Source organism: Rattus norvegicus, chromosome 9 (genome assembly GCF_036323735.1).
Source record: "Rattus norvegicus strain BN/NHsdMcwi chromosome 9, GRCr8, whole genome shotgun sequence".
Lineage (NCBI taxonomy): Eukaryota > Metazoa > Chordata > Mammalia > Rodentia > Muridae > Rattus > Rattus norvegicus.
The window spans coordinates 109,484,224-109,496,525 of NC_086027.1; positions in this window are offsets into that span (position 1 = coordinate 109,484,224).

Consider the following 12,302-nt stretch of genomic DNA (forward strand, 5'->3'; position numbering starts at 1 on the left):
ACTTACAGAACAATCCCTTCTTGCATAAATGTAAACATCTCTCATTCCAAAAAGTAAAATGTTATTTTATGATTATAGTTACTTGCTGTAATAGTGATATCTTGTGCTCTATCTCCTGCCTCCTCCTCCTCTTCTTCCTCCTCTTCTTCCTCCTCTTCTTCCTCCTCTTCTTCCTCCTCTTCTTCCTCCTCTTCTTCCTCCCCTTCTTCCTCCCCTTCTTCCTCCCCTTCTTCCTCCCCTTCTTCCTCCCCTTCTTCCTCCCCTTCTTCCTCCCCTTCTTCCTCCCCTTCTTCCTCCCCTTCTTCCTCCCCTTCTTCCTCCCCTTCTTCCTCCCCTTCTTCCTCCCCTTCTTCCTCCCCTTCTTCCTCCCCTTCTTCCTCCCCTTCTTCCTCCTCTTCTTCCTCCTCTTCTTCCTCCTCTTCTTCCTCCTCTTCTTCCTCCTCTTCTTCCTCTTCTTCCTCTTCTTCTTCCTCCTCCTCCTCCTCCTCCTCCTCCCCTCCTCCTCCTCCTCCTTCTTCTTCTCTCACGTAAACCTTTTTTTAGGATAATTTATACATTCCTTTCCCTTTTGTGAGGGAATTTGGGCAAGTCGTATTAGTACTACTACCCCCCCATCCCGTTTTTTCAACTTTGTTGAAAGCAAACTTGTCTTTCAGTGCATAATTTTTACCTTTAGTCTTAAGAAATCTTTATGCAGCCTGTTTGATTTTTGCTGTCTGTTTCATCTATTGATTTCATCCTAGTACTATTATATTTCTAATGTTAACGTTCAACATGTATAGTACATGACCTCTAAATAAATTGTTTGGTCTGCTTATTTTCTCATATTTCTTTTTTGTGCTTTAAATACTTGTACAGTCTTGAGTGACAACTTGATACGTGAACAGAGAGTAGCTTTGTTGTCTTTAGTAACTCATATCCACTGCAGTCTGAAGACATTTATGCATGAAGGTATTTTGTCATTATGTTCATGTTTCTACAACTATTCATTTTACAGTTTTATGTAACAAGTCTTTTCCCATAACACCTCTGTATTTTGTACTCGGTGATTCTTGGTAGTTTTTTCTAGGTCACCGTGACTTTGGTGTGGTTATTAACTATCCTAAGTCACAAGAAGCTTTCCTCCTCCAAAAGAGTAAGTGAAACTTTCTATACCATGTGTATAGGAAGGGAAGCAACAGCAGAGTGCCTTGTCTCACCAACATTCCGGGATGAAATCCCTCCAATTTCATATCTCCTCATAAATTCTTTGCCTTGGGAAGTAGATGATAGTAACCCAAGAATGTCTAGAATCTTGTCTGAATCTATTCTGTTATCTGGTCTTTCCACCCCCTGGCCTCTCAAAGGTCAAGTTCTCAGCATCTCTAGATATCAGTGCTTCCTTAGAGCACTCTGGTTCTAATCTCAAGTCTGTTGCTCAAGCCAGGAAATGAAAGGCCATTTCCTACCTCTTTACATTGAGCCCATTTTGTATCATGCCCAAGAGTAAGGGGTAAGACATATTCGGGCAGCTATAGTCTCCCATTCTCCCCAGTGACCAAAGCAGTCACAAGTTGTCTGTGTGATCATTCCTTCGTACAATGCTAGAACTAAATCACTGAAATGTGGAAATCAGTGTCTTGCTTCACTGTCTCCTCCATTTGGTAAAATTCTTTAATGACAAATTTGCTTGCTTCTCCTTCTCACTCCTGCCAAAATTCTTCATCATTCTGTCATCAGGACATCCACTGCACCCAAGGAGCTCTTCAGAAGCTGCTGTGTCCCTGCTAGTCTGGTGATTTGCTGTTTTCTATCCCCACGGGGAAGGGCCTGTGCAGATGGACTCAGGTGTGCTGCAGAATTGTGCTTCATCTTTCTGTACTTCCCTTTGCAAGCTGTGAGGACGGGAGAAGCTTCCCTTTCCCTGTGTAGCAAGTTAAATTTAATATTACTTACCTTGTAGGCATCGGTTAATGTTCAAACGTGGTGATGAATAAAAATATCTGACTCAGGTTATTAGTGTGTTCCCACTGCTTTTAGTGTAATTGCTCAAACTCGTGCGTTCATTAGCTGATCTTCTGTGTCGGCTGAAACCAACATGTGGAGTCAGTGATCACACCAGCAGTGGGAGTAATTCATAGACTGTGTGGAAAGCAGAGGGAACTATGGAGCCAGAGAACCTAAAGGAACACTGACCTATTAAGCTGGACTTTAACTATAGGAAACCCCTAGCTGTGCTTGTTTTTAAGACAAATATCAGGAAGAAATTAATTAAGGCATCTGGGTTAAGCGAGATGGGACGGTCAAGAACAATACATTTGTAAAGTCACAGTGTCTTTATCAATGTTAATATACAAAGCAGCGTCTCATCAAGGCACTTCAGTTCACGTGGAGCCTATTCATCTACCTCCCTCCTTGTCCTTCCATCTCCTTATGGCACCATTCCTACTCCTTCCCTGACAGTCCCTGCTTCTGCCTTAATGGCACAGGTATTCACTTTTCCTTTGTTTTGTTTTTTTTTTTCCTGATACTTCTTTGAGCATGATTAAATGTAAAAAATCTTAGGGAGACTAAATTAACAGGCATACACACTGGATAGAACATTTTTAATGGGACAAATGTGTTCTTATAAACTCATATATTTCTTCTCTTTTGAATAGCTTCCTTTCAAAATAAGTATGCTCACATGCTCACAAATTGAACATCTTTAGAAACAAATTGAAAATAGGAAGAGAATATTTACAGACATCCAACTCACTTGTTACATGGATAATCAAGGAGGAAAAATTTAAGCCATGAGAAACTGTTCAGCTATTATTAATACCCACTTCATATAGACAGTGAAACATAACTCTTTTTTTCTGAGACATCCTTCACTCATTTTATTTTAATAGTAATGATATATATCAGAAAAAATATCTGTGAATGATTACCACGACCAGAATAATCCATATGAAAATAACCACACATAATTGTCTCTTTTTAAATAGAACATTATTCAGCCTTAGACATGAAGATACCTGCCCTTCCTAACAGCATGTGTGAACCAGGAGGGTAATAAGAAAGTCAAGACACGTGCATGGCATTTGTGCTTTGAATCAGGAGACTAGCTAGTACTTTAGTCATTATTACATTTAGTCTTATTTTGCTGAAATTTTCTTTCCAGGAGCAACTGGAGATATCCTCTTTAGAACAAAATCCATAGTCTCTTGTTCATACCCATCTGACCTTGCAATGATTCCCAGCAAATTTAGACTTTGGCATTCGCCTTGAACCATAATATGAATTTTGAGATTATATTTTAAATATACCATTTCTCCTTTAGCTTTTCTGTCTCCAAATTCTCCCATATATTCCTGCCCATTCTCCGTCAAATTCGTGACCTCTTTTTTTTATTAATTGTTACTGTGTTATTCTTAAATATAACCTGTTGAGTCCATGTTACCTTACTTGCATGCTTACGTGTCATGGCACTGGACAATTGTCCAGTTTCAGCTTTCCTCAGTTGCTCATAACTCTATGTGTAGGGGTGAGACCTCATGGACTTTTTCTGATTCTGTTACATATGTTCATTGGTGTCATCCCTTTTCAGTTCCCACTTAAGCTGTTATGTCGGTGGGACTTTATGCGTGCAGATCTTTGTATTACCAGGAGGCACTTCTCCTACTGCAGATTCTCAAGCACATTGATCCCCTAATTCTTTGGCCCCTACACCTTTTCAGTTCTCTCTTTTTGCAATATTCAGAGTCTTCAGAGTATTATGTAGATATTTGTGCAAATTATAAAAGTTACAGTTTTCTCTTAACCTGGTTAGTCCCCAAATAACTGAAACATGACTATTTTATTCATTTAACAGCATTCAGACACAACAACTGAGCAGTATTAATCCTCTAAACTAAGCTATAAACCCCTGAGACACTTGCATTTTATGGCTTTCTCTGCTCCAGCTGGTTTATGTCTCCTGGACACATTGCTAGTGGTTGAATCCCCACTTTCTCTCTCTCCCTTCTCTTCACAATGAAAGTCCAGCCCTATTCTCTCCTCTGCTCAGTCATTGGTGAAACAGCTTCTTATTCACCAGTCAGGGAGTAACTGGGAAGCAATATTTATACAACATTGAGACAGGAGATTCGTATAATAATGATTGCAACTGGATATGGAGGCACAGAGACCAGCATTTGAATAATATAAGGATAATCTTTATTTACATGGGAACAATAATATTAGAAACATAACTCTTAGACTATGAAACGAATCCTTTTATATGTTCTTCTCAGTATTTCTCTGGGATGACAAGATTTCAGAACTACTTAAAGAAAAAGTCTTCAAGCCTGTATATACAGTGTACTTACAAGACACGTATAGTTTAAGAAGCTCATTTGAGATAGAAGTGTAACATTGCACTGTATGTATTTTAAGTTCATAACAAACTTTCATATTTTACTTTTATTTGGTGAAATAAAATTAGTGCCCAACATTTTCCCTCAGTGGCTTCTCGATTTTCTTCCTGGCTTTGAAAGCCAGAGTCCAGCACAAAGAAGAAAACATCTATGTTAATAAGTGCTGTCCCTTTTCCTTAGATATCACTCTTCATAATGGAATGTAATAGTAGTATCTGACATGGTGAGAAGAAAAATGTTTTATTCTACCTGGGTTTTATACCTAAAGTAACATGTAATATAGAACTGTTAAACATTGGGAAATATGGTATTTTATTGCCTAACTGAAAAGCAGAGGATGACAAAACATACAAACTACTTGAGCATATCTTTAGAATGTTCATGTAAAAACATTTGAAATGCATTGTATGAGTTGAAACCTATAGTCAGTTCCCCAAGCTAAGTTAGCTGAGAGTCCTGCGAATTCTCTGAAACTCTGATTGTCCCTACACATCTTAAGGAAATGAATAAACTTTGGATCAAAATAGTAGAAGACCTTGAACAGTGATTTTTCAAACTGCAGCACAGAAAAGTGCTAAGTTTCTAACCCTCTAGATTCAGCTTCAAAGTCAAGACTTGTCAGGACTCCATGCTCTTGTTTTTCCTGCTAGTTTATGCCACTGCGGCTTGCTGCCAAGGAAGAAGAGATAACAAGGTGTTTGGTGGTCTGCAGTATAATATAATAGTTTATCTTCATAAGCAAAAGAGCTTCAGTGTGCGCTCCTCATTGCCTTTAAATGAGAGTTTAAGAAACACTGCAGACTCTTTGAATGGAAGTTGACTAGGATCACTGTGGATTTGTAGCATCTCCTCTGCATAGACTTAGCATGTGTTATCATAAGACTGAGGCAGGATTTCTCTAATTTGGAATATATTCTATTAATTCTCCAAAATGCCTTTTTATCCCTTGCACATTTCTAGTAGGTAGATTAACAGGGTCCAAAGTAACAGAGAAGCAGCCCTTAACTTGTCATCTCATTAAGCCTCGGAGTGGCTATTAATAAGGCTTCCCAGAGTAAGTCTTTTCAGTAATTTGATAGGAAAAGAAAATACTGGCCAACAAGAATGGAACTTGTTAGTTACACATGTGACTTCTGAAAGAGGGGGAACCTTGAAGAGGAAGCAGCCCTGCTCGGTCTTAAAAGCCCCTCCCTCTCAAACCCAGTCTTGGAGAAAGAGCCACGGTCTGCAAGTGGGTGCTCCAGAAAAAAACCATTTCTCCAGCAGATTTGACACATCTTGCAATGGATTCACACTGGCTTGGCAAGCAAATGGATTAGCTTTGATGGTGTTGCCAATAAAGCCACAGTCTTTTGTTGCTGCGCAAACACATTTCTCCCTTTCTTTATGTGGCCTCCAGCAAACTACACATGTTACTTTTGTTTGGGTAATTTACTGTCTTGGAAAAGGAAGTATGAAACTACTTTTTCAGAGAAAAGCGTTGAGATTCCTCTGCTAGCAGCATAAGGATCGTGAGCTCCGGGAATATCACCGCAAAGCCTTCTCTGATCAAATGGAAGGATTCTGGAGAAAAGAATAACCCTCTTGCATTCAACCAGCAAAATTTCTCCAAAATGCTCCTTCTTAGACAATCTGTTTCCAAACCATCTACATGTCTTGCTTTAAACATTCTTCTGGTTCCTGTGAGTGGTGATCCCACTATTTACCTACAAGATTAATAAAGACCTCTACATGGAGAAGATGAGCTCCCTCCACAGCCTCCTTGAATTGTCATCACGTCTTCTTTCTTAAAATAACAAAAATAATAATTTACATTTTAAAATGTAGACTGCTTCTTGCTGGCATTTCCAGATCTCGAATTAATACCAGAATGTGTTTATTTGATAGCAACGGTCTCTCATTGTTTTACTTAAAAGAGTAGCTAGAGTAAGTTGATTCTTCCCCTGATATGCAGTGACTTAAGGACTCCTCATAAACATAAAGTTATAGTAGCTTACCCATAGAATTTTTAAAAAGAATTTTCACTTGTGGGCCAAGCATCCTTTGAAATTAAAACAAACTTTAAAACTCTTTTCTTTTCAGACTCTCAATATGGTCCAATGAAGGGCATACACATCAAAATCATGGCAAGATGTCATGTGAGCTGCAAGAGGTAAGATAGGAGGAAAACACTGTATAAAGAGATCTAGCAGAAAGTGGAGAAACCAAGCCTATGGGTGTCACGGGCGATGATGCAAAACAGTACGTTCGTTGAATGGCAGTTTCTCAATAGAATTAGAACGACTAGGAGAAATCCTACTTCAAGAAGCATACACAGATGAGGTGGAAGCAGAGACTCGGACAGGCATTTTACACTGACTGGCATCCATCACAGCAGTGTTCCAAAGGGGACAACTGTGCTGGCAAGTCTTATGTCAACTTGACACAAACTTGAGTTATCTGAAAGGAGAAAGCCTCAACTGAGAACAATGCCTCCATAAATCCAACTGTAAGGTATTTTCTTAATTAGTGATATACGGGGGAGAGCCCAGGCCATTGTGGATGGTCCCATATCTGGGCTGGTTGTCTGAGGTTCTATAAGGAAGCAGGCTGAGCAAGCCATGAGGAGCAAGTCAGTAAGCAGCATCCCTCCATGGCCTCTGCATCAGCTCCTCCAGATTCCTGCCCTGCTTGAGTTCCTGATCTGCCTTCCTTCAGTGGTAGACTATGATGTAGAAGTGTAAGCCCAGTAAACCCTTTCCTCCCCAACCTGCTTTTGCTCATGGTGTTTCATCGCAGCAACAGAAACCCTAACTCACCAACTGAAGAACAAAGAGTACAGGATGCACACACATGAACACCATTACTCAGCCTCTTAGAAAGCTGTGAATATCTAATGCACACACTATGAAAGTTAATGACACCATTCTAAGTGTAAAAAAACATGGCACCAACAAACAAATTATCTGTGGCTCTATTTGTATAAGGTACACAGGGGAATCAGCCTTGTGGAGATAGAAAGAAGAGTGCTGGTTGCCACACTCTGGGAGAGGGAGTTATAAGGATGGTTGGTTCATGGCTATGGTTTCTGTTTTGTACCACGAGAAGATCTGACCTAGGCAGGCAACATGGCCATGTCAACACACTAAGTACCACTGGGAGAGTAAGTTTGTTTAAGGATGGTTAAAATGGTCGAACTCTGTTGTGAATACTTCACCACAATATGATTCTTTTGTTTTGAAAAATGTGTATGTTCTGGGTAGAGACTATGCTTTAAGAATGTACACTCACATTCTCTTGAAATCATTTTGCCTGTTTAGGCCAGTAAATGAATTCACTTCCTGACGTAGGAGTTAACAAAATCCCAATATTCTCTCCTAAGCCTGTAACAAGTGGATATTTGGGACCTAGTAAAACCCAAACCCTATCCAATTTCTTTGCTGGAGAAACAATTTTTTAAATCCTCCCTTTGAGTCAGTCTCTCTGAAGACAGCTCAGGAAACTGACACCAAACTCCACCAAGAATAAATAAATATGCTGATCCTCTTGCCTGTATTGTTGATGAGGTCTTGGGGCGGGGGGCGTTGTCACTTTATAGCAGTTCAGAAAAGAACTAAGACTTCTGCTACTCAGATGCATAGCCCTCTTCCCTAAATATGCTAATTTATAAACAGCTTTTGTACATGTACCCCTAAAGTATGCTGGTTTATAAATAGTTTTCATATATGTACATAGCAGACATTTTCCAAAAGCATTTGTGTGACTGATATTAACCACATAACCCAGACAACAAAGCACTCTGTCGAGTTCATTTACTTCTCCTAACCACTTTAGATTCTTCTCGCCACCACCAACCCCCCATTTTTATGCCCCATGTTTGTTTTTGTTCTTGCCTTGGTTGAATTTGCTAAAATACCATAATATTAAAATGGTTTAAAAATAATTTCATAATAAATTATGCCACTTAAAACCATATTTAAACCACATTTAAGTATTCAGAAGTGTCTAAACTATTTTAAAATGACCACATGTCCCAGGGTGTTTTTTTTTCCATTGCGTTGGCAATAGTTTTAAACTGCTGATGCTTTACTGAAAGAAAGAAACCAATTTTCACTAATGCTAGCTATTCTTAACACTCACTATATAAAATAGTCAAGAGAAAATCTTATTTTTATTTGTATCATCCCTTTAAAATATAAACAACTATAAACCAAAAATTTTGTGCTTTCTATTGTATACTATTTACAAAGAAAAATACAATTTAATAACTGGCTCATAAATAAAAGACAGTAAAGATCATGTGGTCAGTATCTCATTGGTCTTTGGGACTCTTGCCTTGCCATGAGTAGTGTGCATACATCCATGTGCGCGCACACAAATACACACACACACACACACACACACACACACACATTTATATTTAAAAATGTGTTCTTGGCTTCTTGAAGTATATGAATTTTCAGATGACTTGGCAAATTCTGATTTTTTTCCTGTGGATTTGTTTTCATGAAGAGATGAATATTCAGATTATGCCCAAATCAATTTTCACATAAACCAAAGAACCAGATCATTTTGTATGTGTCTGAATGATACATATAAAGTTTGCCCACTCTACCTTGTACCTCATGTAGGTACAAGGTTGTCAAAGCCATTCCAGACAGATGTCTCTTTAATCCACTGGAACTCCATGGGGAAAGTCCCATTCCTTGGACTAAAATGTCATTTAAAGTATCTCTTAGAGAAAACACTTTCTTAATATAGCTGCATTAGTGTCTTAGTTACTTTCTTTGCTGTGATAAGACACCATGACCAAGGCAACTTACAGAAGAAAGAATTTATTAGAGCGTACAGTTCCAGAGGGTGAGTCCATGGCCATCACAGTAGGCACAGCTCTGGAGCAGTAGTTGAAAATTCACATATGATCCACAAATATGAAACAGAGTGAGCTATTGGGAATGGCATGGACTTTTGAAACATTGAAGACCACTGCAATGAACACCTTCTCTAATAAAGCCACCCCTCCTAATCCTTATCAAATAGTTCCACCAACTGGGAACCAAGCATTCAAATATATGGTCTGATTGTTGCCTTTTTCATTCAAAGGGACAGCTTCAGATATTTTATGCTGTTAGTTTAGGGCCTATACCAAGATCACCCCTTAAACTAGTCTCTGTACTCCCTGTGAGTACTGGATAGTTTTATGTCAGCCTGACACAAGATAGAGTCATCTGAAAAGAAGGAAACTCAGTTGACAAAATATCATCATAAGATCCAGCTATAGGGTATTTTCTTAATTAGTGACTCAGGGAATGTGACCCTCATTGTGGGTGGTGCTATCCCTGGGCTGGAGGTCCAGGCTCCTATATTAAAGCAGATGATCAAGCTATGGTAAGCAAGCCAGTAATCAGTTACCCATTCATGGTCTCTACATTAGTTCCTGACTCCAGGTTCCTGACCTGTTTCAGTTCCTGTCCTGACTCTTTAATGATGAAAAGTGACTTGGAAGCATAACTAAATAGACCCTTTCCTTCCCAAGCTGCTTTAGTCATGGTGTTTCTTCACAGCCATAGGGGGAAAAAAAAATAACTTGGACTGAAATTGGTACCAGAAGTGGGGTATTGTGAAAGACCTGATCAAGGGTTTTGGGAGAAGATTGTAGGAGCACTTTGGAACTTTGAGCTTGAAAATCCATTAAGTGATCAAAGCTGAGTGAGCTGCTCTGTGGGTGTTTGGAAGATAGTAATGTTGAGAGCAAAGCACGTTACAGAGGCTTGACTTATGATGTTCCAGAGAGAATACTAAGAATCCCTTGATAACTCTTATCTCTTCTGTTTTGAGTTGAGAATCTGTGATCTGGTTAGCTGGAGACAAAGTCTCAGCTAGTCGTCACAAGATACCAGAAGTACAAAAAGTGAAACCTTTGCTTTGCTGGGATAATGGATGCTGGTCAGCTGAGACTGAAGACTTAGTTGGGATTAAGAAGAAAGCAGTATCATTGAGGCGAAAACTTCTGGAAGTGTTTCCTCGAGGTCTGAACACAAAAATTGTGTTCTAGAGGCAGCCGAGGTTGTACCTCATGTTTTCAGCCAAACTTAATCGTAAAAGGATCACCCAGATAGTACTGGTTTTGAAGGTCTGAAGGTGTCATGGACAGCAGCTGGGGCTTGGCACTGTGATAGCAGGCCTAAAGTCCCTGAAGAAGGCCCAAGAGAATTTATTGGTAAAAGTACAGCCCAGTTGCATCAACGTCATCATTATGAAAATGATAAATAACTACCAAGAATAGCATAAGCAGTGGAGGAGAGCCAGGTGTAGCCTAGAAGACAAGCTGTGTGTGCTGCAGGAGAAAAAGACAGACTTTTTTAGAAGAGTCCAGAAAATCATGAGTGGAGCCCAGACATTGAGTTACATACAATTTTAGAGTTTGGATTTGCTTTGTTTAGATTGTGACTGGGCCCCGGTTCTTCCCTCCTGAACTAAAATATTATAAGAAATTTTGACAGGGGTCCATAGTTGAGAGACTTTGAACTTTTAAAGAGATTTTGGAAATCTACAAAGACTTTGGATTTTAAAAGCGACTGAATATTTTAAGAGACTTTTTAAACTGAATTTTTGGACTGGGACTTTTAAAAATTTGAAATGTTTATATTGTACTGTTGATATTCGTGTGTAATTTGGGGGATGAAAAAGAAAGAAAAGGTTATGGATTAACAAGGATATGCTTGTGTGTTAGGTTGACAAGGGATCACTGTGTATAGATCATTGTTAACTTTTGTTTGAAAGTACGGACAATTAATTGCTTTGCAGGTCACTTGTACATGGTCCACAGTTGTTCTGAATTCACAGCAGTGTGAAATGTATTGGTTGTACTTTTTCTGCTGTCTATCTGGGATTTATATAGATTCATTATTATTTCACAAGGGCTTCTATAACTTTCATAGGATATTAGAAAAGGTAAGATATTAAATCATTTTAAACAATAGCCTGTGTCTCAGCCATAACCAAAGCAGAAATGAATTATACATTCTAACAGAGTCCATGAGGAAGATTTAAAAAGAAAAACTTTGTGCATGCATAACAAGACATGATTTGACATACGGAGGTAGCATGAGTGGGCATTGTCAACTACTAGATGGAAAGTAGAAATGGTGAAAGGAGTTGAGGGAGTCAGGGAAAGGAAAGGCTCTCAAAGAATTCAACATCCCCAAAATAAGAAGGCAGAGTGAACACTAATTGTAACCTCATGCCTTTAACTCTTCCAGTATCTATGTGGTGACTTCCCTTTGACAAATCTGAGCAAGGGGTAAGGGGCGATTTGTGTCATTTGTATCAGTCAACATCCAGAGTAAAATAAAGTTAAAGGGTGGAAATAAAATGGGTAAAGACAGGATCAGACAAACAACAATAAACTCTCTGGTATTTGGACTATTACACCAATACATATCATCCACTTTTGTAATGTCTTTATTATCAAGTCTATTTGTAAGTGTGTGAATTCTGAGTACCATATGCAGATATTGATAGAAAACTCGATAAATAGAACAAGGATATAATCAATAAATGAACATTGGGCCTCTGAATTGTGCCGGACAGCCAGCCCAACCCGGGAAGAGATTGCCACAGCAGCTCTTTGGAGTGAGTACTAGTATCACTTACAATTTCCACACAGGGAAACAGAGACACCCAGGGTTTCTAAAACTCGTTTAAGTACAGAAGCAAGTGGAAGAAAATGGGCTCTCTAGCTGACAGGCTTCTCGATATAGCAAGAATCATCGATATACATCAACACAGGGATATCTATCTCCTCTCTTTACTGTTAAAATTGTGAGTTTTAAACTCATGTCTACCGTGCTATGATTCACATTTTCTCTCATCCCTCACTTTAACTCTGCGAGAACACGAAACCCAAGACACTGACCTAAGGAGAAGGATTTACAGAGCAAA